This window comes from Leopardus geoffroyi, chromosome E3 (assembly GCF_018350155.1).
Source record: "Leopardus geoffroyi isolate Oge1 chromosome E3, O.geoffroyi_Oge1_pat1.0, whole genome shotgun sequence".
NCBI lineage: Eukaryota > Metazoa > Chordata > Mammalia > Carnivora > Felidae > Leopardus > Leopardus geoffroyi.
The window spans coordinates 12,646,300-12,663,282 of record NC_059340.1 but is presented as its reverse complement, the minus strand read 5'-3'; the positions used below and the strand labels follow the sequence as shown (position 1 = coordinate 12,663,282).

Sequence of the window (16,983 nt, the reverse complement as noted above, 5' to 3'; positions counted from 1 at the left end):
CGAGAGATATTTTTGGTACCGGATTTTCTAAATTACTAAATTTTTATATCCCTCTGATGTCTTGCACTTTGCACTCTGCCAACACGGCAATTATGAATACATCCTTCTTGATATCACATACTAGTATATAATATTTGAATTTAGTTTATTAGGAAGATTGATTTTTAACTCAAGGCAGCTTAAGGTTTATGTTTTGGTCGTTTATAACTTTCAGTTATTTTGCATGTGAATCTGCCCTGAGACAAGGTACAGAGCTGGTTAATGGATCTATCTTTATGCCATTTCCAAATGAGCAAACAAGGAGAATAACACATTTACTATCCCTTCTTTAACCCTCATAAGTTGTTTTTAGTAATAAGTATTCCTGGGGAGAAGTGATAGCTTGCATTAACTGACAGCCCATCAGCGAGAACATTGTTGTAAGTTTGCCCTAATTATCACCTGCTGTTTTAATTTTTTTTCTGCATTGGAAGTTGTTTTTCAAACTGCAGTTTCAATGTTCAAAAACAGTGAGGGGATGAAATGTGTGGTTCAACTTGCTGAATGTTGTGCTGCTTTCCATAATATTGTACAGTAAACATTGGTCCTCTCTACAGGTGCCTGTGATGAATGACACATCGATCAACCCATAGCCTTCAGACATTGCCGTGTGAAGCCAATGAAAGATATCTGCTGGTAACCAAATGATGATCTTATGAAAAGGTAGTTCTGACAACTTTTTTTAACATTTACTTATTTTGGGGAGAGCGCAAGAGGGGGAGTGGCAGAGAGAGAGAGAGACAGAGCATCCAAAGCAGGCTCTGCACTGACAGGCTGACAGCAGCGAGCCCAATGTGGGGCTTGAACTCACAAACCATGAGATCATGACCTCAGCCAAAGTCAGACCCTCAACCGACTAAGCCACCCAGGTGCCCTAGTTCTGACAAATTTTAATGAACGTTAGATTTTCACAAAATTAGCCAGTCTTCCTGTCCCTTTTCAGGGCAATGGCTCTACTTGACGTGGTCAGATGGGGAAATGATGGATAATCACAAGAAAAAACTTTAAATGAATGTAAAAAATTTTTTCAATGTTTACTTATTTATTTTGAGAGAGAGAGAGAGAGTGCATAAGCAGGGGAGGGGCAGAGAGAGAAACAGAGAGAGAATCCCAAGCAGGCTCTGCACAGTCAGCCCCAAGCCTGACATGAGGCTCGAACTCACAAACCTGAGCCGAAATCAAGAGTCAGACGCTTAACCAACTGAGCCATCAAGGCGCCCCTAAATGACTTTTTAAAGGTACTAATGGAAGATCTCTGTATTTATTACAAATCATAACCCTGAGGAACAATTTCTATATTGGATTTGGTAGATGACTTGTGATGAATTGTGATTTTTTTGTTTTCATTTTTTTTAAGTTTACTTATTTATTTTGAGAGAGAAAAAGAGAGGGCACGAGCAAGTGAGGGGCAGAGAGAAGGAGAGACAGAATCCCAAGCAGTCTCGTGCCATCAGAGCAGAGCCCAATGCAGGACTTGAACTCATGAACTGTGAGATCATGACCTGAGCTTACCCAACTGAGCCACCCAGGCACCCCGTGTTTTCCTTTTTTTAAGTAGGCTCCACACCCAAGTCATGGGGCTTGAACTCACGACCCTGAGGTCAAGAGTCAGATGCTCTAACGACTGAGCCACCTAGGCACCCTGTTTTCATTTTTATTTGAAGAACAATGAAGATCTAAAATGACCAGATTCAGAATAGAGAACATCCTGGTTGAAAAATTATCAATCCTTTGGAATTGCATGAAGAATATAATAAATTATAGCCCAGACCTAATTGCAACCTTCTATTTATAAAACATAATAATTATCGGGGTGTCTGGCTGGCTCAGTCAGATGAGTGTGTAACTCTTGATCTCAGGATCATGAGTTCGAGCCCTGTGGGTGTAGAGATCACTTAAATAAAACTTAAAAAAAATACAAGTAATAAAATAGAACATAACAGTTATTTTACATTTCTGTGTTCAAGGCCTTTTGTGGTCTGGTCCCAGTTATGTCATCAACCTCCTTTCCTACAGCATATTTCTATGTATCCTAAGCTAAGCTCTTGCCTAGAAGACTTGCATGCCATTGCCCATGCTAGTGCATCAGCCCAGAATCTCTTCCCTGCCGTCCGAACTCACTGAATATCTCCTTACCCATCAAGAGCCATTTATCCATCAAAACCAATTCATCCAAAGAACTTACTCCAATCACTACTTCCATTCAGAATTAACAGTCTCTTCTCTACTTACATGGTATTTTAATTTCTGTATATTTTAAATAGTATTATAGATTTCAGATTAATATAGTGAACAATCATGCACTCTCTCAGTAGCTTAAGAAATAGAACATTTCCAGGGTGCCTGGGTGGCTCAGTCAGCTAAGCATCTGACTTCAGCTCAGGTTATGATCTCATAGTTCCTGACTTCGAGCCCCACATCAGGCTCTGCGCTGACAGCTCAGAGCTTGGAGCCTGCTTTTGATTCTGTGTGTGTATGTCTATCTCTGCCTTTTCCCTACTTGTGTTCTGTCTCTCTGTCTGTCTGTCTGTCTCTCTCTCACAAAAATAAATAAACTAACAACAAAAAAAAAGAGGGGCGCCTGGGTTGGCTTAGTTGTTTAAGTGTCTGACTTTGACTCAGGTCATTATCTCATGGTTCCTGGGCCTGAGCCCCATGTCAGGCTCTGTGCTGACAGCTCAGAGCCTAGACCCTGCTTCGGATTCTGTGTCTCCCTCTCTCTCTGCCCCTCCCCCCGCTCATACTCTGTTTCTTTCTCTCTCTCTAAAAAATAAAATAAAATATTTAACAGTCTGTTTTGTGTTTTGTCTCTTTTTTTCTCCTTTGGTTGTTTTGTTTCGTAAATTCCACATATGAGGAAATCATATGATATTTGTCTTTTTCTCTGACTGACTTATTTCACTTAGAGTTATATACTCTAGATCCATCCAGGTCACTAAAAATGGCAAGATTTCATTCTTTTTAATGGCTGACTAATATTCCACATCTTCTTTTTCCATTCCTCTATCAGTGGACACCTGGGCTGCTCCCCTAAGTTGGCTCTTGTAAATAATGCTGCAGTAAACATAGGGGTGCTTATATCTCTTTGAATTAGTGTTTTTGAATTCTTTGAGTAAATACCCAGTAGTGCAATAACTGGATCATAGGGTAGTTCTGTTTTTAAATTTTTTTTTTAACGTTTTATTTATTTTTGAGACAGGGAGAGACAGAGCATGAACAGGGGAGGGTCAGAGAGAGGGAGACACAGAATCTGAAACAGGCTCCAGGCTCTGAGCTGTCAGCACAGAGCCCGACACGGGGCTCGAACTCACGGACGACGAGATCATGACCTGAGCCGAAGTCGGCCGCTTAACCAACTGAGCCACCCAGGCGCCCCGGGTAGTTCTGTTTTCAATTTTTTGTGTTCCATTTTGTCTTCCACGGTAGCTGCACCAGTTTTGTTCCCACCAACAGTGCACAAGGGTTCCTTTTTCTCTACTTCCTTGCCAATACCCATTGTTCCTTAAGCTTTTGATTTTAGCCATTCTGACAGGTATGAGGTAATATCTCATTGTTGTTTTGATTTGCATTTCCCTGATGATGAGTGATGTTGAACATCTTTTCATGTATCTGTGGGCCATCTGGATGTTTTTGAAGAAATGTCTGTTTATGTCTTCTGACCATTTTTTAAATTGGATTATTTGTTTTTTGGGTGTTGAGTTGTGGAAGTTCTTTATACATTTTGGATACTAACCCTTTAATCGGATATGTCATTTGCAAATATCTTCTCCCTTCAGGAGGTTGTCTTTTAGTTTTGTTGGTTGTTTTTTTTGTTGTTGTTTTGTTTTTTTGTTTTTTTGCTGTGCAGAAGCTTTTAATTTTGATGGGGTCCCAATAGTTTATTTTTGCTTTTGTTTCTCTTGCCTGAGAGACATGTCTAGAATGATGTTACAAGTGGCTTGTAGTTTTTTTTTTGTCATTGTAAATAACACAGGTGCACAAGGAGACAGGACCTCCTTTTCTTACAACACTGTTATAGAACTTATTCTTTTATTATTTCGTTATTATATACACGTCCTGTGACTTTTTCTTATCACTTGGTAAACTCTATAGGATAGGGACTGGGTAGGAAGTAGCGGGTAATCAATAAATTTAAGTGGTTTGATGATTTATCCTTTCCGTATTTGAGTTTAGATTTTGTAGTCTTGGGCTGTTGTGTCTTGCAGTACAGATGAAGACTTGAATTTTTGGATTTTCATGTATCTACTTCAGAAATCCTAAAATGAAGCCTCAAAGGACAGTTGATTTGGCCATACTTAGTATTAAAATGGACTCCTACCATGGGGCGCCTGGGTGGCGCAGTCGGTTAAACGTCCGACTTCAGCCGGGTCACGATCTCACGGTCCGTGAGTTCGAGCCCCGCGTCGGGCTCTGGGCTGATGGCTCGGAGCCTGGAGCCTGTTTCGGATTCTGTGTCTCCCTCTCTGTCTGCACCTCCCCCATTCATGCTCTGTCTCTCTCTGTCCCAAAAATAAATAAACGTTGAAAAAAAAAATTTTTTTTTTTAAAAATAGACTCCTACCAAGCATCTGTGTTTAAAAATGAGTTGGTAGCATTTCTGAACTTCTCAGTGCCTCTCTCAATTTTGGAACACAGGAGAGTTTCCTATGAAATATGATTATCAGTGATCTCATTTTTTTTCAAGTGCCTTTTTCCTTTTGAAAGATCCTAAAAAAAGGAAAATCTTCGTGTTTGATAAAAATTTCTTGATATTTAGAACAAACAAATAAACATACTGTTTCAACTATTCAAATAAAGAATGTCACCCAGTTTCTAGGATGGGCTCATATTACCAGGATTTTTCATGAAACAGTTACTTAAGTAGCAGGGTAATTGATAAGAAACTAGTTACTAGAAGAAAATATTGATATTTTAAACTGTTTATATGTTGTCAATATAATTTTACCATAGGTTTTATTTCTTTAATTTAAAAAATGAATATTACATACACAAAGATATTTACAGCATTATCATTTATAATAGGGGAGAAAAAAATAAAAACAACAAATGTCCTGCAATGAAACAAATGAAATGTCCTATATTTAAGTACTTTATAACATGGAATTTTATGAATTTATTAAAATCCATATTGTAAGGATATCGATTTTATTAACTAATAACATAGAATTGCACACACCTTGTGACAACAATTGTTTTTAGAACTGTTATAAAGTCTGTATAAAGTTTAGAAGGAACACAACAACATATACTGTTGCTTTATTTTAGTAGTAATATAGATGGAAATTTCTTTTTAAATTGCTTTTCTATATGTTAAATTTTATTATAAATAAAACTTTGTAAGTATCATATCTCTTTTCAAATAAGATGTGGATATGAGGTGACTGACCTGGCTTGCCCAGAATCGAAGGGTTTCTCAAGATAGAGGACATTCAGTGCCAAAACTTGGACCATTTTCCATGAACTGGGACAGTTGTTCACCCTACAATGTGTCTTTGATTGGTAGGAAGAGGTAGGAAGAAATCAGAATTTAATTTCAATTGTCAGGATATAAACTGGATATCGTTTTGATCACTAACTAGAAATTATTTATATTTGAGACTCTACTCTTCCCTATCGTGGCTAATGTAAAATTGCACACAAAATCTTAAAGAGACAACCTTCTACTAATTACATATTCACCTGGTATCCATTTCAACAAATGAAATTACTCTCAGCACACATTAATTGGCATAATTACTGAAACACCAAAATCAGATTAGCCACTGTAGCTCAAAGAAAAAAAGAAAGGAAATCACTGCTCCAGCAAATTGCAAAAGTATTTTTTAAAAAGGGCTTGAAAAGGTTCTCCCAATTGTAGGTAGTTTTATACAAACCCAATAAAATATGACTATTTTAATATTCATTCATGAGATATTTTTGGGTTCTTAACAGTATATTTTAGCTATATTGCAGCTTAAAAGTAAGTCTTTCTAATATCCTGCACTTTGTGGATTGTTCCTATAATCTCTATTGTGCATGTTTTAGTGGCATAGCACTCCTATTCAAAGACAAATTGTATCCACTATTATTATCTATTTTCATAATTAACAATCATACAGTTATTCTAGAAGCCCAACAGCAGCAACAATGACATCTTTGTATTTGCAAAAAGCTTACTTTTCAGATTTCTGGCTCTTTTTCCTAACACACTGACATCATAGTAAAACATTGTTCTGCCTGCTTTGAGTTCGAATCATCTGATAAATTAGAGAAGCACAAAGATAAGAAAGAAGACATATGTTAGTATAATTCTGCAGAGCAAAAAAATCTTTGCTCTGACTTCGTTAACGTCTATTGCTTGAATACATGGGATGTATTGTTCCATGGTCTTACTTCTTCATTTCCTACGCCAGATTGGTCTTGCCACTTCAGATGTAATTTCCTGCACAACTCACCTTCCATGCTCTCTGTTCCAGTATTGTACTCTTATTAGAATACCTTGCTTTCCAGGATCTTTTATCAAAGCTCATTAATATTCTTGATCATCATCATGGTTATTGCCATTATTATTTATTTTTGCTCCTCAATGCAGAATGTTTTCTCTTTATTGCAATATTTGTTTTGTTCTCTCTGCCATTAATAACTAGTCTTACACATTAGTATAGAATTCTGCTTTTGTTGAAAATAAGTGCCACGAATCAGAGAAACGTGAAGAAAACAAATAGAAACACATTGTGGTACATTTCTTCATGATAAAAACAGAGGCACGCTCAGATTCTTTGTTAGTTTGGTTTGATCACATGGAATCAAGCACTTCCTGACCTGTGAAATCTATTGCCAACTTTTGCTTCTATGTTATTAATTTCTAATTACATTTTTAAAATTTTGTTAATGTTTATTTCTTTTTTGAGAGAGAGAGAGAGAGAGCACGCACAATTGGGAGAGGGACAGAGAGAGAGGGAGACAGAAGATCTCAAGAGGGCTCTGTGCTGAGAGCAGAGAGCCAGACACTGGACTTGAACCCACCAACTGTGAGATCATGACCTGAGCTGAAGGCAGACACTTAACTGACTAAGCCACCCAGGTGCCCCTAATTGCATTTCTTATTAATAATAACTTAATCTCACGTACCAGAAATAAGGTGATATTACAACCAAATATATAATGGGACCAAAATAAGGTGGGGAAAAAAAAGAAGGAAGAGGTAACTCACCATAAAAAGTAAGAAGGAGGAGCACTTGAGTGGCTTAAGTCAGTTAAGCATCCAACTCTTGATTTTGGTTCAGGTCATGATCTCACAGTTTGTGAATTTAAGCCCCACATCAGGCTCTGTGCTGACAGTGTGGAGCCTGCTAGGGATTCTCTCTCCCCCCTTCACTCTACCCTTCCCCCACTGTCTCTCTCAAAATAAATAAACATTTAAAATAAAAGAAAGATTTTATATATTATTTGTATTATATGTGCCATTCTTCTCAAGCTTTAGGTCTTGTCTCATACTATGGAAAAATTGTAAAGACAGAAACAGTAGAGTGTGTTTGTTCCACTCAACACCTGATAAAAGTTTACTTTTCTTGTATTCCCCATGTTAGGGACTCCAACCTTAGTCTTCACTTAATACTGCTTTAAAAAATGTTTAATAGGGGCACCTGGATGGCTCAGTTGGTTAAGCATCCGACTTTGGCCTAGGTCATGATCTCATGGTTCTTGTGAGTTCGAGCCCCACATTGGGCTCTATGCTGACAGCTCAGAGCCTGGAACCTGCTTCGGATTCTGTGTCTCCCTCTCTCTCTGCCCCTCCTCTGCTCATGCTCTGTGTGTCTCTCGCTCTCAAAAATAAATAAACATTAAAAAAATTTTTTTTAATTTATAATTTTTTGAAGTGTATTTATTTTGAGAGAAATAGAGAGAGCCACTGGGGGAGGGGCAGAGAGAGACGGGGACCGAGGATCTGAAGCAGGCTCTGCACTGACAGCCCAAAGCCCGATGTGGGGCTGCAATTCACCAACTGTGAGACTGTGACCTGAGCCAAAGTTGGACGCTTAACCAACTGAACCACCCAGGTGCCCCAATAGTGCTTAAAATTCTAACAGCATGTCAGTTTCTGTACCTCTACCTTCACTGCACACAAATACAAACACACATGCCAGGATTTATCTGTGGTCAAGTCCACACTGACTGACTAATTCTTTCCTCCATTCTGCCAGAGTTCTGTGAGTTATCCCAATTCACCTTTATAGAGGACTATCAAAACACAGTCATTTTACAGCCACCATTGGTGATGGGTGCCAAAACCTTTGGGAAACAGGATATTCCTAAAGTCTCAGTGTCACTCTCACGAGACTTTATGGGGAAGGGGAATTTTCACACTGCAGACATTTGGTAACTGCTGCCTTAAGCAAATGATCAAACACTGCATCACCAGTTATGACATCACATGCCTCTGATGTGATACACTGAGGATACAACAATATGCATATAATATGCCTTCCGAAAATGTTTAACCCTGACACAGACAAATCTAAAATGAGGGACATTCTGCAAAACAACTGGCCTGAACGCTTCAAAACTGTCAGTAGCATGAAACAAACCAAAAAAGTTTGGGAAATTATAGAACAAGGGAGGGTCAAGAGATAGGATAAGTGAATGCAACAGATAATCATCGATTGGACCCTAGAATTCAAAAATTAAAATTAAACAAAGGAGGCAGAATCAGCCCAGGAGGCAAGCAGGACATTGCTCCAGAGACTACATTGATTGCTATGTACCCTTGCTTCAGGAGATATGTATATTTACACACAAACATAGTTCTCCTATTCAATTATACATAATTACATATATCATATATATGATACATATATTTACATATGATATATATATATCACATAAATGTGTGATATATATAACATAGATATAACATATATACATATATATAACATATATGTCACACATTTATATAGTTAGAGATGCTGTAGTCGAAGATACCATTTTACAAATAAATAGAGGTCCAGAGAAGTATGGTGCCTTACCTAATGTCACACAGCTACACAGTGTTAGAACCCAGGAGTCCGGTGCTTTATTAACTATCTGAGGCTTCCCAGGGCACCTGGCTGGCTCAATCAGTGGAGCATGAAACTCTTGATCTCGGGGTCAGGTGTTTGAGCCCCACATTGGTGATAGAGCTTACTTGACAGCAACAAAAAAATTATTTGAAAACAACAAACTATTTTAAGCTTCCTCATTTCGTTGTTTCAACAAAAACAACAGCAACAACAATAGTCAATTTAGAATTTCCCAAACTATTTCAGATTCATTAAAAGCCTTTATTTTTTTCAGGCTACCCAGTTCATCTCTCTTTTTCTACCAATCTGTGAAAATGAGGCTATAGAACAGAAATTTACATGGCTCCAAAACCTTAAGCATATGAGATTTTTGGAAACTAACTAAAGACAAACCTATAATAGGAAATTATCATAGCCAGAAAGCAAAGTTTGAGGCCATGTGTTTCCTTCTATAAAAGTGACGGGACAGAATACAGATTAAACTACATCCTCTAGAAAGAAGTGATTCTTTGTTTTCAGATTTGAATGAACTTTTTTATGACCGCTTTTGAGGTGTGGCTGACTATTTAATGGAATTTGAAATTAGAAATTTAGTGAAATTCTGGTTTAAAAACCTTCTCCTACCACTCTGTAATCTATGGTGTTTTTATTTCGAGCACCACCAGCTTTCTTGAGTTACAAATGTTCTTGAAGTATTTCCACCCGGTTTTTAACTCAAAGAAAAAATCCCCAGGAGTGAATTTCTGTTGTTGTTGCTGTTGGATCCCTCTGGAAAAACCCAAGCCTCAACTTCCCACTGACCCCTCTGTTCCATGGATGTCTGTCACGGGCAAGAACATTTAAAACCGCAGGGAAAGAGTGACAGTGGCTTTATGCCCATGAATGAGTGCTGCCCAATACCCCTCTCTTTTTCTCCCAATCCTCTGTGACAATAAGACTGCAGAGCAGAAGGACAATAACAACATTATAGTGCAAGTGACCTTAAAAGCAAGTAAACCCTATTATTTGAATGGAGTAATGGGTAGGCCTGAGCATTATCAGTCACTCTGGATGTGACAGAAGTGTACTTCTTGTTAGAGCATCAGAGTAAAAACCTTTTCAGCATTGCATTTGCCTCAAGCAAGCAAAAGGGAGTGGTGCGCAATACTAAGAACACTGTCTTCTGTATCACTTTTTCCAGAAATCTTTCATCTGGGAGGATGCCATCTGACATAAAATGTATTTGCTTTGTTGAAGTCTCATGCCTCCTGTCCCTTCAGGTGGCTTCTGTTTTGCATTCAATGTGTGGCAGTGCCACAGAAACCTTTCCTTGCTTTTGCTAATGAAGATCCTTGCTTTCCTCCTTGAGGTATTATGACCGTCTTCTCTGTAAACTGTGGTCATATTTGATATGTGAACGGTGTGTGTATTTCTTTGTTTCCTTCCTTAACTGTTATCCTAGCATAACTTAATTGTTCCTAGCTGAATGATGGAACTTGACATTCTGGCATAAAGAAACGTGTGAAAATATCTTCCACCTGGTGCCAATCTACAAATTCTTACTTTTTTCCGGAAAAGAAGTCATTCCGGCACATGTATGATACCACAATCCCAAGGCAATGAGAAAAGACCTTCTTGGCTATATTAAAAATAATTTTATTCACCCTCAGCTAGGCAAACCTGGAGGAAGATTAGGAGATAAGTTGCCCCCATTTATCATCATACATTCAATCAATACATTCACTCAACATTTCCTCTGACACTCTATTAAACCAACCCCCTCTACTAGAGAGATAAAACTCTTTAAATAGAAAATAAGTAGACAGTGATGAACAGCAATATTATCCCTGCCGACAATTTAAGTTCCCAGGACTTTGGTAAACTTTTGAATCATCTCTGGTCTGGGCATAAAATTGCATTTCCCGGCTCTCTAGGGAAGATCATTTGAATCACTTGCTCTCTCTCACTCAAGTTCTATATTCTAGAACAGAAGAATGACTGCTGGGTTTACAGAATGAGTAGCAATGGCCTAGGATTGCCATAAATCTGCGCATTATGTCCCTACTAAATAAGGGACCAGGTATATGTATAACCCGGTTCTGCTTACCAAAAACGACCCACTATGGAAAGAGATTTATTTATAAGGAATTGATTCATGCAATTTTGGAGGCTGAGAAGTCCCAGTGGTCCCCCATTTATAAGCGCAAGGCCCAGGAAGGCCAGTGGTATTGTTCCAGTCTGAGTCTAAAGGCCTGCGAACAAGGAAAGTATTGGTATAAATTCTAGTCCAAGTCTGAAGGTCTGAGAACTAGGGGTGTAAGTCCTAGTCCAAGGGCAGGAGAAAACCAATGTTCAGGTTTAGCAGTCAGGCAGAGGGCGAATTCTCCCCTCCTCTGCCTTTTTGTTCTTTTCAGGCCCCCAAGGGATTGGATGGTGCCACCCACAGTGGGGAGGGCCATCTGCTTCACTCAGTTTAATTCAAATGCTAATCTCTTCTGGAAACACCTTAACAGACTTAGCAGGAATTCTGTTTAGCCAAATATCTGGGTACTCCATACTCTGGTCAAAGTGACACATAAAATTAACCATCACAGTTAGGAGACTAATATTTATTGACATCTACTGAGGTGCCAGGCAATGTTCTTTATGCTTCATATATACGTTAGCTATCCCACTTAACAGGAGGTTTTGGGAAGGTGTGAACCATCTCTCTCTTGCTGAGCATTATATTCTCAGTATGCCGCATAGCTCATAAGCTCATGGTGAATATTCACCAAATGAATAAATGAATAGAAGGTCCTCATCAAATCCTCAAAACAAGCCTGTCAAGTAGACAAGGTGTAGAGCACATCTTCATTTTACAGATGAAGAAATGGGCTCAATGAGTTTAAGAATATTGTCATCTCAGGGCACCTGGGTAGCTGAGTGAGTTAAGCATCTGATTCTTTAATTTTTTTTAAGTCTATTTATTTAGAGAGAGAGAGAGAACGAATAGGGAAAGGGCAGAGAGAGGGGGAGAGAGGATCTGAAGTGGCCTCCGTGCTGACAGCAGAGAGTCCATGCAGGGGATCGAACCCACAGACCACAAGATCGAGATCTTGACTTGAGCCAAAATCGGACACTAAACCAACTGAGCCACCCAGGCACCCCTAAGCATCTGATTCTTGATAATTGGCTCAGGTGGTGAGTGGTCCTGAGATCGAGCCCTGTGTCAAGCTCCACGCTGAGTGTAGAGCCTGCTTGGGAGTCTCTCCCTCATTCTCTGCGTGCACATGCAGAATATTGTCATCTCATTAGAACTTTGAAGAAGTGTTTTCTGGCTATCCAAACATCTTTCCAAACAATAAGAGATTCTTACTGACTAATAAAAGACATGTTAAATACTAGAACAAGCCTGTGAAATCCAAAATCCTGAGTCGTTCAATAAAACCCCTACCACGCAAACAACACTCCATATCTCTCTGTATGGAGTGGGAGAATAGCTTTCCGGTTTTAAGCAAAACACTCAAGACATTTTTTTTTTTTTTTTTTGTCAATTTACCCAACACAATGACACTAGATGTGAAGATCGTGTAAAACATCTTCCAGGAAGTTGACTGTACTACATGAACAGTATTGTATTTACTCCAACAGTTTGAATGAGATAGCAGCTATTACTTATCCCATTTTACAGATTGGGAAAACAAGCAATGAACTACAAAGTTTAAAGCTGTGAGTAGAGTCAATTTCTTCAATCCCAGTCTTTCCCCCATCATAATAACCTGCTAGTGTACCTTCCTAGACGTCTCCACTGAGCCCACATGACTACAGGATTGTTTCCTTCGCCTTACGCAATGTTATTATATTTTGTAAATTAAAACTCAGGAGATATTCTATGCTAATATTAACGGCTGACTACTCTTAAAAACCCTGAATATATGGTAATGCCAAGTAGACTTCTATGACCACACTGTCTTCCGTTTACAAGCTTTACTTTTTTTTATCATAAAATATACATAACATGCAATTAACCATTTTAATCATTTTTAAGTGTACAATTCAGTGACATTAAGAACAGTCACAGGGTGCCTGGGTGGCTCAGTCGGTTGAGCGTCCAACTTCGGCTCAGGTCATGATCTCATGGTTTGTGAGTTTGAGCCCTGTGTCAGGCTTTGTGCTGACAGCTCAGAGCCTGGAGCCTGCTTCAGATTCTGTGTCTTCCTTTCTCTCTGTCCCTCCCCCACTTGTGCTCGCTCGCGCTCTCTCTCTCTCTCTCCAAAAATAAATAAACGTTAAAAAATTTATTTTAAAAAAAGGAACATTGGGACACCTGGCTGGCTCAGTCCGTTGAGCGTCCGACTTCAGCTTAGGTCAGGATCTCACAGTTCATGGGTTCGAGCCCCACGTTGGGCTCTGTGCTGACAGCTCAGAGCCTGGAGCCTGTTTCAGATTCTGTGTTTCCCTCTCTCTGCCCCTTCCCCGCTCATGCTCTGTCTCTCTCTGTCTCTCAAAAATGAATAAACATTAAAACAATTTTTTTAATAAAAATATTAAAAAAGGAACATTCACAATGTTGTACAACCATCATCACTATCCATTTCCAGAACTTTCCCATCATCCCAAACAGAAACTCTGTACCCATTCAACAATAACTCTCTATTCCCTCTCCTCTAACCCCTAGTAATCTCTGCTATACATTTCTGTTCTCTATATTTTGCCTATTCTAAGTACCTCATATAAGAAGAATCATACATATTTATCCTTTTGTGTCTGGCTTATTTCACTAAGCATAATGTTTTCAAGGTTCATCCATGTTGTAGCATTTATCAGAATTCCATTTATTTTTAAGACTGAAAAATATCCCATTGTAATTCTCTACCACATTCTGTTTATCCACCCATATGTTGATAGAAACTTGGGTTGTTTCCATCTTTTGGCTACTGTGAACAACACTGCTATGAACATTGGTGTACAAGTATCTGTTTGAATCTGTTTTCAATTCTTTTGGTATATACCTAGAAGTGAACTACTAGATCATATGTTAATTCTATATCATCCAGTGGATAAGATGGATACAAATATTTAAAATTACTGAACGGCTAAAAATAGCCTTACTATCTTCACATTGAATTGGTAGTTTACCTGGGAACAAAATTCTGGGTTGGAAATCATTTCCCTTCTGGATATTGAGGCATTATTTCATTTGCTCTAAGCTTCCAATTTTGCTATGGAGAACTCTGATGCCATTGGGATTTTCAATCCCATTATATGAGGTCTGTTTTTCCTCTCTGTAAGGTTTTTGTTTTTTAGATTTTTTTAAAAAGACTTCATTTTTTTTAAAATAGTTTAAGTTTTACAGCAAAATTGAGGAGAAGGCACACAGATTTCCCATATACCTCCTGCTCTCACCCATGCCTAGCCTCTCCATTATCAACATCTCCCATCAGAGTTGGTTAAAACTGATGACCTTACATTGACACATCATATCACCCCAAATCCATAGTTTACATGGGGTTCATAGGGTTCATTCTGATTGTCGTACATTCTGTGGGTTTGGACAAATGTATAATAACACGTGTCCGTCATTGCAGCGTCATACAGAATATTTTCACTGCACTGAAAATCCTCTGTGCTCCACCTAGTTATCCCTCTTTTCCCCTCCCCCACAACCCCTGACAAGCAATGACCTTTTAGCTGTCTCCTTTGTTTTGTCTTTTCCAGAGTAGCACGTAGGTGGAATCATACAGTATGTAGCCTTTTCAGATTGGTTTCTGTCACTTGGTAATATGCATTTAAGATTCCTCCCTGTCTTTTTCATGGTTTGATAGCTCATTTCTTTTCAGCACTGAATCACTTTCCTTTGTTTGGATGTACTATAGTTTATCCATTCACCTGAGAGACATCTTGATTGCTTCCAAGTATTGGCAATTATGAATAAAGCTGCTGTAAACTTCTATATGCAGGTTTTTGTGTGGATGTTAAGTTTTCGACTCCTTTGGGCAAATACCAAAGAGTGTAACTGCTGGATCATATAGTAAGAGTACGTTTCATTTTGTTAGAAATTGCCCAACTGTCTTCCAAAGTGGCTGTACCAGTTTACATTCCCGCCAACAATGAATAAGAATTCCTACTGCTCCAAATCGTCGGTATTTGGTATTGTCAGTGACTGCTCTGCTCTGGATGCTGGCCGGTATAATAGTACCTCACCGTTGTTTTAATCTCTGTGAGCTTTTAAAATATTCTCCTCATACTTTGTCTTCTGAGATTTCACAATGATATATCTTGGTACAGAATGTTTTCTCATCTGTTGTTATTCAGCGTAGTGCCTAATAACTCAGCCCTTTTAAACTGGGATGTTTTGGGGTTTTGGTTTTCATAATTTCCTCCTCTTCATTTTCTGCAACTTAAATTTTTCATGTGTTGAAACTCCTGAACTGATCTTATTTTTGTCTTGTCTTTTCTCTCATATTTTCACCTCTTTGTCTTTTTTGTCTTAATTTCTGAAAGATTTCTTCAATCTGTCTTCAAACTCGTGTACTGAATTTGCTTTCCCCCTTCTAATTTCTAAAGTCTGTTGCTGTCTGTCCCGTTTTTAAGGGGACATTCTTTTGTGCATGTGTTGTATGGGCTCCTCTCTGAGGCTATTCTTAGTTGTTAAGTTTTCTTCCTACTCTGTGACTCTTTCTATCACTTTCCTTATCCCTGTGCCATCCCTACACCCCCCAACTGTTGTTCACTTTGGTCTCTGTCTTTCATTTTGGAGATTTTCCTCCAAATGTCTGGTTCCTTAGCTGTCTGTTCATATTAAAGAATATGGCAATAATTAGCTACTTGGAAATACTAGTTTCCAGAGAAGGTTGATGCATGGAAAGCATCACAGGACGATGAAGCTTCAAGCTGGCTGGCTTTGTCACTGATAGGGCCTATAAATGCTGGCATATACAGGTCTCCCCGCCCCCCCCCCCCGCCCCCCGGGGTTGTTTAGTTTCTGCAAAGAAGAATCCCTTTCTGCCAGGCTGACTGGGGGGAGAAGAGAGATATAAGCTTGACTAAGGGCATTCTAAGCACTTAACTAGGTAAAGATTGCAAGGATCCAGTACCACACAATTACTAAGTTTTGGAGAGTTGATAGGACTCTGTTTTTTGTGGTTTCTTTTTTTTTTTTTTTTTTTTTTTCCTTTTTCTCAATATAAAATCTTACTCAGAATGGAAAATTCCGGAAGCTAAAATAACTCCACTGCATATTTTAGACAGGGGAACAGGTTGGCCTTTTGTCACAATGAAGCAAGATATTCCTGAAAAAAAAAAAAAACAAAAAACAAAAAACAAAAAAAACCCCTGCTTTTTCTGAAGTTTGCCAGTTTAGATGTTTTTCATGCCCCAGAAACTGCTGGTAACAGCCCAGCATGGTAAGGGGAATGAGAAAGTCTGGATCTGTCTGTGTATGCTGAAACTCTGAAGCTCAGCCAAGACATGAAGTCATTTTAGGGTCTAAGAGATGGAAGTAAAAGCTTAGAACATCACTAAATTGTAACAGATGAACTGGATTCCAACCAAAAATACAGATATCTTACAAGATTGTGTTCACAAACAAATGTCTGCACTATTGTACTGAGGCATTGGAGAAATGCGAATGCAGGCAGAGGCTTGAGTTGCTTTGCCAACCAAAATATATGTTCTAGAAAACAAAAGGGATGGGTTTTTGAAGGATAGAGAGAAAGCAGTTCTGTCTAATATTAAAGCAAACACACCTGCAAACAAGTAATTATTCAGCAATACAAAAATACTGCCTGTACAATACAGCCCAAATCAAAAAAGAGCTTGGATTTTGATTTATGTATCATCATGTAGCTGATCATGAGAAGTGCATTTTTATTTTTATCAGGGGTTAGATAAACGCTTTTTCTAAAGTATCTAAGATCTTGAAAAAGTCCCCAAATTGTATGTT

At 38.6% G+C, this 16,983-nt stretch overlaps 1 long non-coding RNA gene across 3 annotated transcripts in view; it reads left to right on the top strand.

Annotated features, from left to right (window-relative positions):
- LOC123589101 overlaps positions 1 to 16,983 on the top strand; it is a 68,739-nt gene that overhangs the window by 3,843 nt on the left and 47,913 nt on the right. For all 3 annotated transcript variants that reach the window (XR_006708162.1, XR_006708163.1, XR_006708161.1), the window contains exon 2: positions 597 to 702. This is a non-coding gene — a long non-coding RNA (uncharacterized LOC123589101). The remainder of the gene's footprint in view (positions 1 to 596; positions 703 to 16,983) is intronic.